Source organism: Apium graveolens, chromosome 2, assembly GCF_009905375.1.
Source record: "Apium graveolens cultivar Ventura chromosome 2, ASM990537v1, whole genome shotgun sequence".
NCBI lineage: Eukaryota > Viridiplantae > Streptophyta > Magnoliopsida > Apiales > Apiaceae > Apium > Apium graveolens.
In genome coordinates, this window is record NC_133648.1 from 11145640 (window position 1) to 11167778 (window position 22139).

The window sequence follows — 22139 nt, forward strand, 5'->3', positions numbered from 1 at the left end:
TCTGAAATAGAATCGGAACCCTTCTCTACACGACCAACTCAATTAGAAAATAATATACATTCATATCGTCATGTACTACCTGAAACCATTTTAGCCTACAACAAAAAATACATACATAGAATTAGCTTAAACGACTCACCATACAATTGAAGCATATAACAATAAATTCATAATCTCATATTTCACCAAGCATTTAAGTAACATCGACAATAAACTACCAAGTACAGAGACAAATTAAGTAATTAGGTAATGAATAATTACTATATATAAATAAAGAAACTTACCACTAATTGAACAAACTACTACTGATTACTAAATGAAAAAATGAATCAAAGATACCTGTTGGATCTTGGAATCTTTGATACTTTGGAAGAAAATGGAATTAGACTTAACAGAGATTGAATCTTTGATATATATAACAACTATTGGATCTTTGATATACTTTGCAAGCAACAAGTGATTGAATCGGCGGCCGACGACTTTAAAATTAGGTCTCAAGCTCAACTCAACCCTATTTTCTATTCTGTTCCAATGGTCGACTTCACATGTTTTGTTTGTTTAATATTTTACTAAATTTTATTGATTCATTATAAATTATAATATTAGCCCTATCTCTAAATTCTAATTACAATATTATTATCCTCACTATCAAACGATATCATTTTTATATAAGATTTTTTTTGACAAAATTAATTGGTTTATTTATTTTTAATATCAATATCTTTTATCAAAAGTACTATAATTTTTATTATTCAAATAACTTTATTTACGTCATGATAATAATATTAAAGACTTTCTAATCATTATTTTTTTTTCTACATACTATACATAATAATAATAATAGTTTTATTTTGTTTGACATTTTAACGGTCAAAATCAGTTTGACCAGTACAACTAACCCGTGTTGAATCCTCAATTAGTGTTTCGATTATTTTAAAAATATTTTTCAACGATCCAACCGTATGGATGTAATAGATATGTATATTAGTGATATAACCAAAATTTCATGTCAAAATAATTTTATTTGGTTTGACATTTTAACAGTCAAGCTTCAGTTTGACTAGTACATCAAACTAGTGTTGAATCTTGAATTAGTGTTTCGATTATTTTAAAAATATTTTTCAACGATCCAACCATATGGATGTCAATAGATATATATATTAGTGATATAACCAAAATTTTATATCAAAATAATTTTATTTGGTTTGATATTTTAACAGTCAAGCTTCAGTTCGACTAGTACAGCTAACTAGTATTGAATCACAAATTAGTGTTTCTATTATTTTAAAAATATTTTTCAACGATCCAACTGTATGGATGTCAATAGGTATATTAGTGATGTAACCAAAATTTTATATCAAAATAATTTTATTTGATTTGACATTTTAACAGTCAAACATCAGTTTGACCAGTACAACTAACTAGTATTGAATCCTGAATTAGTGTTTTGATTATTTTAAAAATATTTTTTAAAGATCCAACGGTATGAATGTCAATAAGTATATATATTAGTTATGTAACCAAAATTTCAAATCAAAATAATTTTATTTTATTTGACATTTTAACAGTCAAGCATAAGTTTGACTATTACACCTAACTAGTGTTGAATCTTGAATTAGTGTTTCGATTATTTTAAAAATATTTTTCAATGATCCAACCGTATGGATGTCAATATATATATATATATTACTGATATAACCGAAATTTTATATTAAAATAATTTTATTTGGTTTGACATTTTAACAGTCAAGTTTCAGTTTGACTAGTACATCTAACTAGTGTTGAATCTTGAATTAGTGTTTCGATTATTTTAAAAATAAATTTCAACGATCCAACCGTATAAATATCAATAGATATATATATTAATGATGTCACCAAAATTTCATATCAAAATAATTTTATTTGGTTTGACATTTTAACAGTCAAGCATCAGTTCGACTAGTACAGCTAACTAGTGTCGAATCCTAAATTAGTGTTTCGATTATTTTAAAAATATTTTTCAAAGATACAACCATATGGATGTCAATAGATATATATATATTAGTGATGTAACTAAAATTTGATATCAACATAATTCTATTTGGTTTGACATTTTAACAGTCAAGCATCAGTTCGACTAGTACAACTAACTAGTGTTGAATCATGAATTAGTGTTTCGATTATTTTAAAAATATTTTTCAACGATCCAACCGTATGGATGTCAATAGATATATAAATAAGTGATATAACCAAAATTTCATATCAAAATAATTTTATTTGGTTTGACATTTTAACAGTCAAGCTTCAGTTTGACTAGTACAGCTCACTAGTGTTGAATCATGAATTAGTGTTTCGATTATTTTAAAAATATTTTTCAACGATCCAACCATATGGATGTCAATATATATATATATATATATATATTAGTGATATAACCAAAATTTTATATCAAAATAATTTTATTTGGTTTGACATTTTAACAGTCAAGCATCAGTTCGACTAGTACAGCTAACTAGTGTTGAATCCTGAATTAGTGTTTCAATTATTTTAAAAATATTTTTCAACGATCCAACCATATGGATGTCAATAGATATATATTAGTGATATAACCAAAATTTCATATCAAAATAATTTTATTTGGTTTGACATTTTAACAGTCAAGTTTCAGTTTGACTAGTACAACTAACTAGTGTTGAATCCTCAATTAGTGTTTCGATTATTTTAAAAATATTTTTCAACGATCCAACCATATGGATGTCAATAGATATATATATTAGTGATATAACCAAAATTTCATATCAAAATAATTTTATTTGGTTTGACATTTTAACAGTCAAGCTTCAGTTTGACTAGTACAGCTAACTAGTGTTGAATCATGAATTAGTGTTTCGATTATTTTAAAAATATTTTTCAACGATCCAACCATATGGATGTCAATATATATATATATATATATATATATATATTAGTGATAAAACCAAAATTTCATATCAAAATAATTTTATTTGGATTTACATTTTAACAGTCAATCATCAGTTCGACTAGTACAGTTAACTAGTGTTGAATCCTGAATTAGTGTTTCAATTATTTTAAAAATATTTTTCAACGATACAACCATATGGATGTCAATAGATATATATATTAGTGATATAATCAAAATTTCATATCAAAATAATTTTATTTGGTTTGACATTTTAACAGTCAAGTTTCAGTTTGACTAGTACATCTAACTAGTGTTGAATCTTGAATTAGTGTTTCGATTATTTTAAAAATAAATTTCAACGATCCAACCGTATAAATGTCAATAGATATATATATTAATGATGTCACCAAAATTTTATATCAAAATAATTTTATTTGGTTTGACATTTTAACAGTCAAGCATCAGTTCGACTAGTACAGCTAACTAGTGTCGAATCCTAAATTAGTGTTTCGATTATTTTAAAAATATTTTTCAAAGATACAACCATATGGATGTCAATAGATATATATATATATATATTAGTGATGTAACTAAAATTTGATATCAACATAATTCTATTTGGTTTGACATTTTAACAGTCAAGCATCAGTTCGACTAGTACAACTAACTAGTGTTGAATCATGAATTAGTGTTTCGATTATTTTAAAAATATTTTTCAACGATCCAACCGTATGGATGTCAATAGATATATAAATAAGTGATATAACCAAAATTTCATATCAAAATAATTTTATTTGGTTTGACATTTTAACAGTCAAGCTTCAGTTTGACTAGTACAGCTAACTAGTGTTGAATCATGAATTAGTGTTTCGATTATTTTAAAAATATTTTTCAACGATCCAACCATATGGATGTCAATATATATATATATATATATTAGTGATATAACCAAAATTTTATATCAAAATAATTTTATTTGGTTTGACATTTTAACAGTCAAGCATCAGTTCGACTAGTACAGCTAACTAGTGTTGAATCCTGAATTAGTGTTTCAATTATTTTAAAAATATTTTTCAATGATCCAACCATATGGATGTCAATAGATATATATTAGTGATATAACCAAAATTTCATATCAAAATAATTTTATTTGGTTTGACATTTTAACAGTCAAGTTTCAGTTTGACGAGTACAACTAACTAGTGTTGAATCCTCAATTAGTGTTTCGATTATTTTAAAAATATTTTTCAACGATCCAACCATATGGATGTCAATAGATATATATATTAGTGATATAACCAAAATTTCATATCAAAATAATTTTATTTGGTTTGACATTTTAACAGTCAAGCTTCAGTTTGACTAGTACAGCTAACTAGTGTTGAATCATGAATTAGTGTTTCGATTATTTTAAAAATATTTTTCAACGATCCAACCATATGGATGTCAATATATATATATATATATATATATTAGTGATAAAACCAAAATTTCATATCAAAATAATTTTATTTGGATTTACATTTTAACAGTCAAGCATCAGTTCGACTAGTACAGTTAACTAGTGTTGAATCCTGAATTAGTGTTTCAATTATTTTAAAAATATTTTTCAACGATACAACCATATGGATGTCAATAGATATATATTAGTGATATAACCAAAATTTCATATCAAAATAATTTTATTTGGTTTGACATTTTAACAATCAAGCTTCAGTTTGACTAGTACAGCTAACTAGTGTTGAATCATGAATTAGTGTTTCGATTATTTTAAAAATATTTTTCAACGATCCAACCATATGGATGTCAATATATATATATATATATATTAGTGATATAACCAAAATTTTATATCAAAATAATTTTATCTGGTTTGACATTTTAACAGTCAAGCATCAGTTCGACTAGTACAGCTAACTAGTGTTGAATCCTGAATTAGTGTTTCAATTATTTTAAAAATATTTTTCAACGATCCAACCATATGGATGTCAATAGATATATATTAGTGATATAACCAAAATTTCATATCAAAATAATTTTATTTGGTTTGACATTTTAACAGTCAAGTTTCAGTTTGACTAGTACAACTAACTAGTGTTGAATCCTGAATTAGTGTTTCGATTATTTTAAAAATATTTTTCAACGATCCCACCATATGGATGTCAATAGATATATATATTAGTGATATAACCAAAATTTTATATCAAAATAATTTTATTTGGTTTGACATTTTAACAGTAAAGCTTCAGTTTGACTAGTACAGCTAACTAGTGTTGAATCATGAATTAGTGTTTCGATTATTTTAAAAATATTTTTCAACGATCCAACCATATGGATGTCAATATATATATATATATATATATATATATATATATATTAGTGATATAACCAAAATTTCATATCAAAATAATTTTATTTGGTTTGACATATTAACAATCAAGCATCAGTTCGACTAGTACAGTTAACTAGTGTTGAATCCTGAATTAGTGTTTCAATTATTTTAAAAATATTTTTCAACGATACAACCATATGGATGTCAATAGATATATATATTAGTGATATAACCAAAATTTCATATCAAAATAATTTTATTTGGTTTGACATTTTAACAGTCAAGCTTCAGTTCTACTAGTACAACTAACTAGTGTTGAATCCTGAATTAGTGTTTCGATTATTTTAAAAATATTTTTCAACGATCCAACCGTATGGATGTCAATAGATATATATATTAGTGATATAACCAAAATTTCATATCAAAATAATTTTATTTTGTTTGACATTTTAACAGTCAAGTATTAGTTCGACTAGTACAGCTAACTAGTTTTGAATCCTGAATTAGTGTTTCGATTATTTTAAAAATATTTTTAAACGATTCAACTGTATGGATGTCAATAGATATATATATATATATATTAGTGATTTAACCAAAATTTCATATCAAAATAATTTTATTTGGATTGACATTTTAACAGTCAAGCATCTGTTCGACTAGTACAACTAACTAGTGTTGAATCCTGAATTAGTGTTTCGATTATTTTAAAAATATTTTTCAACGATCCAACCGTATGGATGTTAATAGATATATATATTAGTGATTTAACCAAAATTTACTATCAAAATAATTTTATTTGGTTTGACATTTTAACAGTCAAGCTTCAGTTTGACTAGTACAGCTAACTAGTGTTGAATCATGAATTAGTGTTTCGATTATCTTAAAAATATTTTTCAACGATCCAACAGTATGGATGTCATTAGATATATATTAGTGATATAACCAAAATTTCATATCAAAATAATTTTATTTGGTTTGACATTTTAACAGTCAAGCATCAGTTCGACCAGTACAGCTAACTAGTGTTGAATCCTGAATTAGTGTTTCGATTATTTTAAAAATATTTTTCAACGGTCCAACCGTATGGATGTTGTTAGGAATATGTGTATTAGTTTGATGATAAGTTAAACAAAACACTTAAGTAGAAATCTAGTGTTTGTAGCCTCAACGGATAAAACCATTCCGGCTATCCATTGATGGAGTAGCTTTACTTTGAAATAAGTTTAGTATTGTAGCACATTTCAGTTTCTGTATTTAAGTTATAATTCTTAGATGATTGTCAGAAATTATAAGTCATGTTGACTACTAGTGGATATGCAAATAGGAGGGCTAATTGTAAATATTTCATGCCTTGTAATTTTGTATAGGTGAAGTAGTATCAACTGATAAATTAAAGGCCTTCAACGGATGAGAAACAAAGCTTCAACGGATGTCTCTAAAGCTTCAACGGATAACATCCATCAACAGATGAGTGCATCAACGGATAAAGCTTCAACTGCTAATGCATCAACGGATAAAGCCATCAACGGATGAAAGCTTCAACGGATGCTCAGTTCAATAGCAGTTGACAGTGACAATTCATAAGCTGACAGAGGCACATGGGTTGACAGAGACAATTGGAATGTGGTAGCCTCTTGGAGGAATCAAGAAAATGCAGCATTTCCATTTTGGTGCAAACAAGGAAGTATTCAAAGATTCACAGATTATCCTAGATTGCATTGGATAGAGAAATGAAGAAGAAACATGTGAAGAATCTTTTTAATTGTATTTGTACTTTTGTCTTCACTTGTAAACTTGGTGATATATAAACCAAGTTGCAGCTAGTAATTAGATTAAGATTTTTTCCAGAGCTGTTTAGAAAAATCCAGAGAGAAAATCATCTAGTTTTTACTAGGACGCAGCTGTGATAAATTCTCTGAATCACAGATTTTCTGAAATACACATCTCTGGTGGAACAACAAATCCACCAGAAAAGTTTTTGAAGCCATTGTGTTCTTTACATTTGTGTCTTGAATATATATCTGTCTGCACCTGCTCAAAGCAATTCACACACAACTGTTCATTAAAATACTTAGCCTTTGAAACTGCTCAAAACTTGAAAAAGTTTTGAGATTTACATTCAACCCCCCTTCTGTAAATCTCATTGTTAGTTCCTTGGGAATAACAATTGGTATCAGAGCAAGCTCTTAACTTACTAAGAGTTTAAAGATCTATTATACTAACATCATGAGTAAGAAGGATATTGGTGTAAAGATTCCAATCCTGGAAAGAGATAATTATCATCACTAGAAAGTGAAGATGCATCTACATCTTCTCTCTCAAGATGAAAGCTACATCAACTGCATTGAAAATGGTCCTCACATCCCTCACAAGGTAGTCACAGCTGTAACGACCACAGTTGCTATTGGACAGTCTATTCCCAAGCCAAAAGCAGAATGGACTGATGAAGTTATTAAAGAGGTTCACAAGGACAAGAAAGCCATGAACATTCTGTTTAATGGCCTAGATCAAGATATGTTTGATAATGTCATTAACAGCCAAACTGCTAAGGAAATTTGGGATACTGTGCAACTTATCTGTGAAGGTACTGAACAAGTCAGAGAAAACAAAATGCAGCTTCTAATTCAACAGTATGAATACTTTCATTTTGAAGAAGGAGAATCACTAAATGATACCTTCAATAGATTTCAGAAACTGTTGAATGGATTGAAGCTGTATGGCAGAGTGTACCAAGTCAAGGATTCCAACTTAAAATTTCGGAGGTCTCTACCAAAGGAATGGAAGTCTATGACTGTTTCACTAAGGAATTTTCAAGATTATAAGGACTTCACACTTGAAAGATTATATGGAATTTTGAAGACCTATGAACTTGAGATGGAGCAAGATGAGTTGTTGGAAAAAGAAAAGAGAAAAGGTGGATCAGTTGCACTTGTAGCTGACAATGAGAAGACTGAAGCTAGGAATGAAGAAAATACAATGCCAAGTCTCAAAATTGGCACAAGCAAATCAGAATCAAACAAGGGAAAGGAGCAAGTAGCTGAGGTTGAAGATAGTTCCAGTCAAGATGACTCTGATGATGTTGATGAACATCTGGCTTTTCTGTCCAGGAGGTTTGCAAAGATGAAATTCAAGAAAAATACTAGATTCACTAAGTCAAACAAGAACATGGTGGACAAATCTAAGTTTAAATGTTATAACTGTGGCATAAGTGGACACTTTGCAAATGAGTGTAGAAAGCCAACCTTTGATATGAAAAATTTTAAGCAAGTTGATTACAAAAAGAAATATTTCGATTTGCTCAAACAAAAGGAAAGAGCTTTTCTAACTCAGGATGACTGGGCAGCGGTTGGAGCCAATGAAGATGATGATATGGAATATGTCAACTTAGCCCTGATGGCTAATTCTGATGAAAATGAAACTAGTTCATCAAGCAACCAGGTAATTACTACTGACCTCTCTCAGCTTTTTAAGATTGAATGCAATGAAGCTATAAATGATATGTTCAATGAATTATATCATTTGTGTGTTCCCCTTAAATCACTAGCTAAAGAAAACACAAGAATTAAAGAGAATAATTTGTTTTTAAGTGATAGGAATGCTGTGTTAGAGGGTAAGGTAATTGAACTTGAAAAGATTAAAATCAAATGCTTATCTGTTGAGAGTGAACTAGAAGAATCTGTTAAGAAAGTAGAAATTCTTTCTAAACAATTAGAACATGAACAAGATGTAATCAAGGCATGGAAAACATCTAGGGATGTTAGTGCTCAGATTGTCAAGGTTCAGGGAATCGAATCACTCTGTGAGAATGCCTGGAAGAAAAACAAAAAGGAAGTAGAATTAATTGATGGATTGTCAACGGATGTGGAATCAACGGATGATGAAAGTTATCCGTTGAAGGAAGAAAAGGAGCATCCGTTGAAGGCTCATCAATTAAAACAGGCAAATGATTCTAAAAAGAACAATTTGAAAAATCTAAATAAGAAGTTTGGTTCAACTTCCAAGAACTTTGTCAAAGAAGAAGCTAGCACATCCAAAGATGCCAGTAAGGTGAATATAGGACACATGACTTTAGATCAGTTGAAAAATAGGCTTAAGATGGTTGAGGATAAAAAGGAAACTAAAAGGAAATCTAATAGAAATGGGAAGGTAGGGATTAACAAACACAACAATTACACACCTGATAAGTATGCTCCTAGAAAAAGTTGTGTGCATTGTAAAAGTGTTAATCATCTATCTGCTAACTGCAAGTCTGTTAAGAATGCTCCCATACCTTTAACTCCTTCCATACCTAACATGTCTATGTCACCTCTGCATGCTATGCCTGTTATGTCTCAACAGAATCCTCATGCACATTTTGCAAACATGCCATATGTTAATAACCCTTACTTTGCTGCATTCAGTATGCCTCAAATGCCATACAATATGCCTATATGGAATAATATGTTTGCACAATCTATGCCTTATCAAATTCAACCAAATGTGCTAAATGATTCTGTGACTAACCCTACACTTCAACCAACTATATCTGAGACCAAGGTTGACCCAATGTTACCTAAGTCAAAAGATGCAGGAGGTATGAAGTCTAGGAAAAAGACTAACAAGGCTGGACCCAAGGAAACTTGGGTACCAAAATCAACTTGATTTGATTTTGTTGTGTGCAGGGAAAAAGAAGGAATCTATGGTACTTGGACAGTGGTTGTTCAAGGCACATGACAGGAGATTTCACCCTGCTCACGGAGTTCAAGGAGAGAGTTGGCCCTAGCATAACCTTTGGAGATGACAGCAAAGGGTTCACTATGGGATATGGCTTGATTTCAAAAGAAAATGTCATCATTGATGAAGTTGCATTAGTTGATGGTCTCAAACACAATCTATTGAGCATCAGTCAACTATGTGACAGAGGGAATACTGTTTCCTTCAATTCTGAAGCCTGTGTTGTCACAAGTAAGAAGGATAACAAAGTGGTTCTAACTGGAGTTAGAAAAAGGGAATGTGTACTTGGATGACTTCAACTCTACAGATGCAGAATCAATTACTTGTCTTTTCAGCAAAGCAAGTCCAGATGAAAGTTGGCTATGGCACAAGAAGCTGTCCCATTTGAATTTCAAGACAATAAATGATCTAGTCAAAAAAGACTTAGTAAGAGGAATGCCTCTAGTGGAATTCTCAAGGGATGGACTGTGTGATGCTTGTCAGAAAGGAAAGCAAAAGAGAGCATCATTCAGTAAGAAGCTTGAATCAGCAATTGATGAACCATTACAACAGCTACAAATGGATCTTTTTGGACCAGTCAATGTATTGTCAATTTCAAGGAAAAGATATTGCCTAGTGATTGTAGATGATTTCTCAAAGTTTTCATGGACCTACTTTCTTGGATCAAAGGATGAAGCTAGTGAAATCATTATCAATCATATCAAGCAAGTCAACAATCATCCAGATTTCAAAGTAAGGAATATCAGGAGTGACAATGGAACTGAGTTCAGGAATTCTACCATGAGGTTGTTCTGTGAAGAAAATGGGATCATGCATGAGTTCTCAGCTCCAAGGACTCCACAACAGAATGGTGTGGTGGAAAGAAAGAACAGATCACTAATTGAAGCTACAAGAACAATGCTTGAAAAGTCAAAACTCCCAACATACTTTTGGGCTGAGGCTGTTAATTGTGCATGTTACACTCAGAATATTTCTTTAATCAATCACGCAAAAGGCATGACTCCCTATCAATTGTTCAAGAGAAGAAAACCGACCTTAAACTTTCTTCATGTCTTTGGTTGCAAATGCTACATTCTAAGGAATCAACCGATCACAAAGGAAAGTTTGATGCAAAGGCTGATGAAGGAATATTTGTTGGTTATTCTGCTGGAAAATCATATAGGGTCTACAATCTAAGAACCAACATTGTTATGGAATCTGTGCATGTTGTGTTTGATTATAAAAAGATTGATGGCCTAACAGATGAGGGACATCATGAAGGACTCATATTTGACAACATTGAGATATATTGTGATGATAGTGAAGATGAGAATGATGGAGAAGGCACCTCGAAAAGAACTCAAAATCTGCCTTTGGATAATGCACAAAATGATGCATCAGTTGAAAGTCATAATTCAGCATCCGTTGATAGAAGTAATGCAGCATCCGTTGAAAGACGAAGTGCATTATCCGTTGAAGTACATAATGAAGCATCCGTTGATTATATTATATCAACGGATAATCAATTCACTTCATCAGTTGATAGAACTCCCAGTTCCTTTCAAAGGATCAGTAACTCAGGGGGAGTTTCAACCAATCAACACTCTATCTCACATCATGACAAAACTGAGGAAACCTCATCTAGAGCTAATCTACCACCTCAAAGGAAATGGACCAAGAATCATCCTTTTGAACTGATCATTGGTGATGCAACATCTAAGGTGCAGACTAGAAGGGCTACCCAAGATGAATGTCTATACAGTAGTTTTCTATCACAGGAGGAACCTAAGACAGTGGAAGAAGCTCTACTGGATCCAGATTGGATTTTAGCAATGCAAGAGGAGCTAAACCAATTTGAGAGGAATAAGGTATAGAAGCTGGTACCCAAGCCAAAGAACAAGATCTCTATTGACACAAATTGGGTATTCAGAAACAAGAGGGATGAAAATGGCATTGTAATAAGGAATAAAGCTAGATTGGTTGCCAAGGGCTATTCTCAACAAGAGGGAATAGATTTTGATGAGACATTTGCTCCAGTTGCAAGACTTGAAGCCATCAGAATCTTTCTAGCCTATGCAGCCCATGCCAATTTTAAAGTCTATCAAATGGATGTCAAGAGTTCATTTCTGAATGGAGAATTGGAGGAAGAAGTTTATGTAATCCAACCTCCAGGATTTGAAGATCCAAATTTTCCAGACTATGTATATTATCTGTTGAAAGCACTCTATGGACTAAAGCAAACACCTAGAGCCTGGTATGAGACTTTGTCAAAATTTCTTCTAGATAATTACTTCATAAGAGGTACTGTTGACAAAACTCTTTTCTTTAGAAATGTTAATGGCTCTACAATACTTGTTCAAATCTATGTAGATGATATTATATTTGGTTCTACAGATGATAAACTTTGTAAAAAGTTTGCTAAGTTAATGCAAAGTAAATATAAAATGAGTATGATGGGAGAGCTAACTTATTTTCTTGGTTTACAAGTTAAACAAGTTAGTGGTGGAATCTTCATTAGTCAAATTAAATATATTTATAATCTTTTAAAGAAGTTTGACTTAATGGATTGTTCATCTGTAAAAACTCCCGTGGCCACTGCCACCAAGCTTAAATTAAACAAGGCTGAAAAGTCTGTGGACATTACAAGTTATAGAGGCATGGTTGGCTCACTTCTATATTTAACTGCTAGTAGACCTGATATAATGTTTTCTACATGTCTCTGTGCTAGATTTCAAGCTGACCCTAAAGAATCTCACTTAGTGGCTATTAAAAGAATTTTCAGATATCTCAAAGAGACTCCAAATCTAGGAATTTGGTACCCTAGAGAGTCTGGTTTTGATCTAATTGGCTACTCAAATGCAGATTATGCAGATTGCAAAATAGACAGAAAAAGTACAACTGGCACCTGTCAATTTCTAGGGAATAAGCTTGTGTCATGGTTCAGCAAGAAGCAAAATTCTGTTTCTACATCAACAACTGAAGCTGAGTACATTGCTGCTGGTAGTTGCTGTGCACAGATACTGTGGATGAGGAATCAATTATTTGACTATGGGCTAAATGTTGACAAAATTCCAATATTCTGTGACAACACAAGTGCCATTGCCATTACTAAAAATCCAGTACAACACTCAAGAACCAAGCATATTGACATCAAGTACCACTTCATAAGGGAACATGTGATGAATGGTACAGTGGAACTCCATTTTGTTCCAAGTGAAAAGGAGATTGCAGACATATTTACCAAGCCACTTGATGAATCAACATTCACAAAATTAGTAAGTGAGCTAGGTATGCTTAATTATTCATAAATTCATGTCCTTATTATAATCTGTTTTGAAGCCTGAAATGAATTTGTTGCAAGAACAAAGTTGGCTTTAAGTAAAGATTATTCTATCAATGGATATTCCCTATCCGTTGAAAGCCAAAATTGTTCTATCAACGGATGTTCATTATCCGTTGAAAGACAAATACATTTCTGGTAATTTTATCTTTCAACGGATAAAACTGTGTTAATCTTCAACGGATAACTATTTACCTCATCCGTTGAAGTGTCACATCAGTTGTTTTAAGTAAGCCACAGCCGTTGATTCTTTTACTTAACCGTTGATACATATATATATATATATATATATACACAGATGTATGTATTTGTATTAAAGGCAGTTTTTAGAATTCATACAGTTTTCCTTATTCTCAAACGGCTGTAATTTACTTAAAATATTGTTTAATCATTCTCCTTATGTTTTAATTTGAGAAAGTATAAAAGCCCCTTGAATTCTTATTTTCACTTTACGCTTTCTTGCAATTTTTCAAAATCTTTTACTCTCTTTCTCTCCCAAAACTCTCAACTTTTCTCTGCAACCTCTACCCACTACAATGGCACCAGTAGCAAAGATAATGTCCCAGTCTGGATTTCTCTATGAGAAAAACAATTTCGTAGCTTTGGTGGAAAAGAATGAAGCTCACTCAGATTATCACAAAATGATGGACTTCATCAAAAACTGCAAACTAAGCTATGCAATGCTGGAAGCCCCAACTATTTACTGTGAGGTAATTGAGGAGATTTGGACAACTGCAGAGTTCAACCCCACTGATATGACCATCACTTTCTCTCTCAAAGGTAAAGATTACTGTATTAACTGTGATGATATACAGTCCTATTTCAAACTACCTGAGAACAATGCCATGACACCACACACTGATAATGATGTATCTAGCATGTTAGATTTCATAGGCTATTCTGTTGATTCTTCTAGTTTAGGGAGTATTAGAAGAAAAGGCCTTAGGAAAGAATGGAGTTTTCTTGGTGATGCCTTTATCATGGTTTTCTCTGGGAAGATTAGTAATTTTGATGCAATAACTTCATCTCTTGTTATTATGCTCTATATGCTAGTTTCTGATAGGTATTTTAATTTTAGCAACTATGTTATGCTAGAATTGGGCACCGGGTTAGGTAACAAAGCTAATAGACCTCATAACATCTACTATGCTAGATTCTTTATGTTATTGGCTAACCATGTTGCTGAAGGTTTGGTCATAACCAATGAAAGTAATAAACTCAAATACTGGGCACAAGAGAAAAGGGTCCTTGCAGACCATTTAAGAATTAATCTCAACAATCAGGTGTCATTGGTATATTTGCCAATAATGAATTCACCTCAGGTAAGTGAGGTAAATACTTCTTCAACTCCTACTACTTCCAACCCCATTATTTCTTTGCCTTCAAGTGTGGCCATGGAATCTGTGTCTTTGTCCCAACAGATTCCTACCGAGACCACCAGACCTAAAGTTTCAAGACCAAAGTCAAAGAAAGCCACCTCTGTTGTTTCTCAAAAGACAACAGTTGTAACAACTACCATAAACCCTGAGGGGAGTGAACAGGGTGTGAGTGGTGAGGGGAGGGGTGAACATCAAGAAACCCCCCAGGATAAGGTAGGAGAGGTGAGTGGTACCCCAGTTAGCCAAGCCACAGTTTCTCAAAAGACTGTGGTGGTTGAAAAGGATTCAAACTCATCCCTAGTTGCATCCTCCCAAAAGGGTGCAACTATTGAAAATAGTCCCCAACCAGGGACACAGAACAAGAGAGGGAGGGATACTGAAGCCACACACTCTCCTGTAAAAGCCTTTACAAGAAGAAAGAGGGTCAAGACCTTAGTTTCCATACAGGGTGCACACACTGCACAGATACACCCACCTGTATCTATGCCTTCTCAAATTCAGCTTGATGTGACTCCAACAAATGTGGAGTCACAACCCCATTCTCTTAAAATTGACACACATCAATCACCAAATTCTCCATCACCATCTCTGGATGTGGACATGATGTTCACATCAATTCCTGATTCTCCCTCTTTACAACTCAGGGAGGAGCCCCACTCAAATACTGGTGATCATCATCTATTAGATGATTTATTGGATCATCAGCCAATTCTTTCAGACTTAGTTTGAAGAATCTGTGTCACCTAAATTAAAATCAATCTACACAGATTCAACAATTATGTCAATTTCAATTTCTACTTCTTTTCCTTCTTCAACGGATTTCCTCATCCGTTGACGAGTGGTTGTTCTTCGACGGATAAGCTTAACAGCAGTTATCCGTTGATACCATCAGTTCCTACTTCAACGGATACTCCCTATCCGTTGATAGTCTCTACATAAATAACTGAATCAATTCCAAGTGTAGAAGACATGGTTACTGTACAATCACTTCTAGGTTTGAGGGAAGGGAGTGAAAATTTGAGTGAGAGGCTGGGTTGCTCCGAGGAAAAAGGAGAGCTTGAGAGTCTAAATATGCATGCTATTTCTTCCAGCATGGCAAAAGAAAGTGAGAGGAGTGCCACCTTAGTAGGTGAAGGTGAGGGTGTGAGGAGTGTGAGCCAGGGGGAGCCCCTGATGCAAGAAAAGAGAGAAATTGAGAGAAAAGCAGGTACAGAAGGTATAAGGGAGGATCCAGCCATTGCTAATAAGTCAATGATTGTGGATGATGCTGAAAAGGAAAGACAATTTCAGCAACATTACAAAGCTGTAATTGATAACATTTACTTGGATGCTGACACTTTTACTCATCCTGTATCAGCCTATCAAATGATGGCTACTCAGGGCAATGAGGAGTCAGAAAAGACTTTAAATCTAGTACATACTTCAGAATCTCTACAAAGGGATAAAGCTGCTGTCAACTTGAAGCCTTCTACAGCTGGTGAGCCATCTGAAGAATTTGAAGTAAATTCTAATGATGATGACTCTGTCTCATTTGATGGAAGCATGAACTTAGGGGGAGATGAAGGCCCAAGTTCTATTCTAGATTTACCTGAATGGGCATTGACAAAGGAGTCAACACCAGGACAATTCAATGTCTCCTTAGTCAAACAAATCATGTCTATCCAAAAAGCCATTCAGAACACCTCCGATGCTGGTACCAAGGCTCTTCTTCAAGCCCACCTAGATTATCTACATTTCATGAAGCTACAGCAAATCAGACAGAATCTGAGTGTGGATGAACTCAAGAAGGATATAGCTGACTTGATGTAATATCCGGGATATAACGTGTAATTATTTTTTTTACTATTAAATAATTAATATGTGTGTTCAGTATCTATTCTGTGAGTGAATTGTTAAGTGATATATGTACTTGAATATTCAAAAATAATATTAATTGAGTATTTTAATTTTTATATGTCCAAAATAAAATATAGATAATTGTTATATCTTCCTAATTATTTTTATGTTGATTTATAGATTTATAAGAATCATATGAAATTTTTAAAATCTTTTTCCGGGAAATTAAAATCTATTTTATAAAAAACGGGAACCAACCGACGTCAACCGTCGTTACGTTTTTGGAACCCGAAACTCTTCCGAGAACTCCTTCCTAACCTAATTGTAATATTCCGAGCATTTTCCATGTTTCGACTTTTTCGATCCGGCGTACGGTTTGTCCTGCGCGGGTCCCGGCACAACATTTTCGATACAATATTCATTTCGGTAAATTAATAAAACCCGTATTTTCGATAAACGGGAGCTTTTTATTAAACTATCCCAATTATCACTTCGTAGTACGTGTAACTGGGTGCTGAGACCAAGACCGCAGTACAAGTTGTACTGATTTGGATAATTATCCCGAAAACCGATACCGTTTGGATCAGTTTTTATAAATAAACGTACCATTTTATATCCGGAATGATCCAACGGGATACTAATTGTCCGTAATTATAAATAGCCTTTTACCGTATTTTATTTCGTATCAAAATCATTTGCAGACAGATAAATATATAATTTTACAGAGAAAAATCATATATTCATAAACCTTTCTGAGAATCAAACCACAAATTCAAGGCGTTAGTGAAATCCGTTTGAAAAGTTGGAGTAACCGATTTGAAGGTTTCAAGGAGTACTATCAGATTCTAAGCTTGGTTTCACTGCAGAATCAAAGGTTGAATTTCTAAAAATTTAATTATTTTCGAATTTATTTTATTAAAAATATGAATTTTTGTTCGGATGATTGTTTGTATGATTTGATGATTGCATGTTGTAGAGCTTATTTTCCTGATGATTTTCATATATCATACGTCTGATTTGGAGTTCAATAACATGTTCAAATTTGAGTTTGATTTTCGAATTTTAAAATTAGGGTTTATAACCCGTATGAATGTTCTTAATTGAAATTTGGGGGTTTCTTATACTGTGATAGATTGATGTTGTGATATAGTGGATTGTGTTCTCTGTGAAATTAGCAATCCAGTCGTATAAGTTTCATGAACCAACGAGGTCTGTAGAGAAGGGAGTTGTGTTTTGAAGTTTTCCGATGTTCGCCGGAAACTGGGAAATTTCACGGCCAAATTCCGGCCAACTCAGGGATTGTTAGGTTGTTTTGACTGCATGGTTATGTTCCTGGTGTTGTGTAGATGTGATCTGGAGCTTGTGGCAAGGTGAGGAGGCCGGAATCGTGTTCTCCGGCCACCCCTGTGTTTTCCGGCGACTGGACTGTAAAAATTGCAGTTTGGTCCCTGAAGTTTTGGGGACGATGCAGTTTGGTCCCTGTAGTTTCCAGACTTTGCAAAAATAGGATTCCTGTTTTAAAATATTTAAAAATCATATTTCCCATTTATTTTTATTATAAAAATTCGTTTTTAATTTCTGAAAATTCTAAAAATTATTATTTTAATTCCGAAAATTATTTTTAATTCACAAATAAATCTGAATTAATTATTTAATTAATTTCAGTTAATTTTTAATTGATTAATTAGTCAATTAATTCGAAAATTAATTGATTAATTGATTTAATTAATTATTAATTGATTTTTAATTAATTATTTAGTTAGATTTAATTATTAAAAATGATTTAAAAATTCTGAAAAATAGTTTCGAGCTTTAAAATATTATTCTAAATTATTTTCAAGGCTCGATAATTATTCTAAAATTGTTTCGGAGCCAGAATTGGCCAACCGAACCCTGTTTATTAACCTGAATTTGATCCAACGACCCGTTTTAATTCCGAAAAATGTTTTAAAAATTATTTTAAATACCCGAAAGCACATTTATGACCTAAGACTTCTTTATAAATGATATGTCATTGATTACGTGATGTATTATGTGTTATACATGACATGTGGTTTGACTATCGGTCTATATATGCGGTGTTTACTTCGTTATTGCGTAGATTTCAATCCGTTAATCGGATTTGGGTAAAACGAAGGGTAGATAAAAGTGTGCGTTGAATAGAATCTTGTGAGTTGATGATTGATAGATGCTTATGATATGTGAGCAGAAGAGGCAAGGCGTAGGAAAGGGAAACAGATAGTTGAGGAATAAGACGGTTGTGATTGGAAGCGAGTACAGAGTAGTAAGCTAATACCAGGCAAGTGTTCTGAACTTTCTCGAGATATTGAAATTCTTGATAGTCTTGTTGACATTGCAAGTGCTTTGAAGCACGGAAACCTAAACCCTGATTTCAGTTATTGTTCTTGAGCCATAAACCATATTCTTTCTAAACCATTGATTATTGTAAACCCAAACTCGAACCTCAAGTATACGATACTATTCCATAAATACATGCAAACAAAATCCCGAACACTGAACTGAATTACTTGTACATTCAACCATTGTATCCTATGCTTTGAGAGCCCAAATCTTTGAAACCCTGAAATATTGATTCTTTTGTTATCCAATTCTTTCATTTCCCAGCATTCAAGCTTGTAAACTACTTTATTGACCCTTACAAAGATTGAAACCCTTTCATTATTAAACACTCATTGTTGTTAATGATTCTGGTTATTGTTTATTATTGCATATTCTGTTATTATGTTAGAATTGGATTGTTTTTATAAAATTGTGGACCAGATTCGTGGTCAGACCATATAATGGTCAAGTTAGGCCAATGTGTGCCTTGGATCCAGTAGTTAGAGCAATGCTGTGTGCCTTGCTCGGGGTTAGTGCGTGACTGATCAGCAGCCTAACCTTAGTATTTAAATTAAAAGTATATTATCCAATTCTGAATCATAATCCAATGTTCACTTGATATCATAATCATAGTCACCTGATGATCATTATTCTCAGTTTTGTTATTGTGACTTGCTGAGCTAGTTAGCTCATTTGTGCGATGTTGTTTATATTCTTTCCAGTTAAAAAGGAACCAGTTGGTAGCGAGGATCCCCAGTCCAGCGCGAGAGCTAGGGGTTCAGGTTGAGGAAGTTGAGCTAGTAGGCTTCTTTTGGGATAATTTAAGTTTGTAAAAGTTTGTAATAATGTTTGATACTCAGTGTGAGTTTGAAATAGTTGGGATTTGAACGGTTTGTAATATATTAGTGTGTTGGCTTGTGTGCATACTTTAACCTGTTGCGGTCCGTGGTGGTTGATAAGTAGGGTCACTGCATATATTATTATTATTTTTATCTTGGTTATAAGCAGGTTATAATTAAGGTGTATGTGTGTGGACCCCAAACTTCTGACCCGGGTTTGGAGGGCGCCACAGGTTGGTATCAGAGCTACAGGTTATAAGTCACTGACACAAGCCTAGGTTAACGGGAATGGGTAGAGGGTTAAGATTAGAAGTAAGGCATAGGATGAGAGAACGTTGAGAGGGTGAGTGCTTCTGTATATCAGGTATTAGTATAGTTTGCGTTATGGAACGAGATTCTTATATTACGATATTATTTCAGATAGCAGAGATGGCCGACTCTTTTATCCCTGTATCAGCTGATCATTCAGAGCCTTCAGTTGGAGTGCCGTTTTCGGATCCACGTCCTGTTGTTCCACTAGCATTGGCTATTCTACCTCCACCGGTGTTGCAGCCCGTACCACTGCAGGCTATTCCACCTCCAGGCATGAGGCCACCTGTCAGAGGACCCCCACCTGCGGATTCAGGCTTTACTAGTCATTCAGTCACGGGAGTACCTTTCCAGTTCTCTTCCTATCCTGTCCCATATCATCAGTTTGAGGCTTGCCTTATGGAGCAGCGATTCCTACAGGGTCAGATCCAGGAGTTATTGCATATCATGCATACCAGAGAGATGGGGAGTGGTGAGAGGCGACTTAGAGAGAGGCTCCAGGCATTTCGTAGAGCAGCTGCTGTGAGGATTGCTGAGGCTACACATGAGGACATCACCCCTGATTTCCTAGTCGAGTGGGCTAAGTGGGTTCTAGAGGAGCTTGAGGAGATAGGAGGTCCAGATTTGCCATGAGCCAGAGATTCAGAGATGGAGATGCGGAGCAGTGTTGTATGGTTATATAGTATGTACAGTAGTGTGTAGTGTGTATCAGTAGACTTTTGAGTTGTATTTATAGACTAGCTATGCTGACTAGTGAGTAGGTTGTTGTACCCTTTTTGCTTTTACTTTCGAAGCGTCTTTACGCTTGTACTACCCTAAAACTTTTGATCTATATATATATCAGTACCTTTTTCCTTTCCAGCCCTGTCATTTATTTTATTGCACCTGTTTTACTTTACCTTATTTATTGCACCAGTTATACCCTGTGATGCCATGTACCCTGTTTTCCATAACTGTTTATATTATGTAAAGAAGCATGCAATTTACTTAGTTACAACTGTTTTAAAAAAAAAAGATATTCATGTTTTACAAAACTTTTCTTTTATGCAAATATTTGATTTAAAAGCTAAATAAATTGATTGATTCTTTACAGAAAATGCCTCCTAAAAGAAATACCCGCACCAACACCAGAAATGAAGAAACCAACAACAACAACAATCAAGATGATACAAACCCGAATGTGAACCCAGGACCTATGGACCCAGCAGTAGCCCAGATTCTTCAAATCTTGGCCCAATAAACAGTTCACCTAGCACAACAACAACAAAGACAGACCAATCCCCAGGTAACCTTCAAAACTTTTCAGGCAATAAACCCACCAGAATTCAAGGGTTCCTTAGAGCCAATTGAAGCAAATGTTTGGTTAAAGGAAATAGAGAAGGCATTTGCCTTAGTGAAAGTGAAGGAGGAACAGAAGGTTGAGTTTGCAAGTTATTATCTGAAGAATGAAGCCACCTATTGGTGGGAGATGGTGAAGACATTGGAAGGTACGGATGTTATTACTTGGGAAAGGTTCAAGGAATTGTTTCTAGAAAAGTATTTTCCTCAGTTTGTTCAGGATCAAATGGAGCTGAAGTTTTTAGAGTTAAAGCAAGGGAATATGTCGGTAACAGATTATGAGGGGAAGTTTGAGGAATTGTCAAGGTATGTGCCGTCGTATGTTGATACTGATAGAAAGAAAGCTAAGAGATTCCAGCAAGGCTTGAAGCCATGGATCAGAGGGAAGGTAGCTATTTTTGAATTGGAGACTTATGCAGGAGTAGTACAGAAGGCTATGATCGCAAAGACAGAGAGTGAGATGTTCCAGAAAGATAAGGAAAGCAAGAAAAGGAAAGTTGAGGGAAGTGAGGGTCAGTCACAAACAGGGAAGTTTCCAAACTTCAAGAAGGGCAAGTTCCAGCCAGGGAGAAATTTTAATTTCAGAAGACAAAATGCAGGAGACGGAGGACAGGGCAATCGTCCAGCTAATGTAAATCAGCCGAATCAGTTGAGATTAACTTTTCCAGATTGTCAAGTTTGTGGAAAGAAGCATGGAGGAGTTTGTAACAAGTTGAATGTGGTATGTTTTAAATGCAACCAGAAAGGGCACTATTCAAGGGAGTGCCGGAATCAGCCAGCTAATAAGGATCAGCCTATCCGGAATCCAGCAGTGAAGGTTCCAGCCATTGGA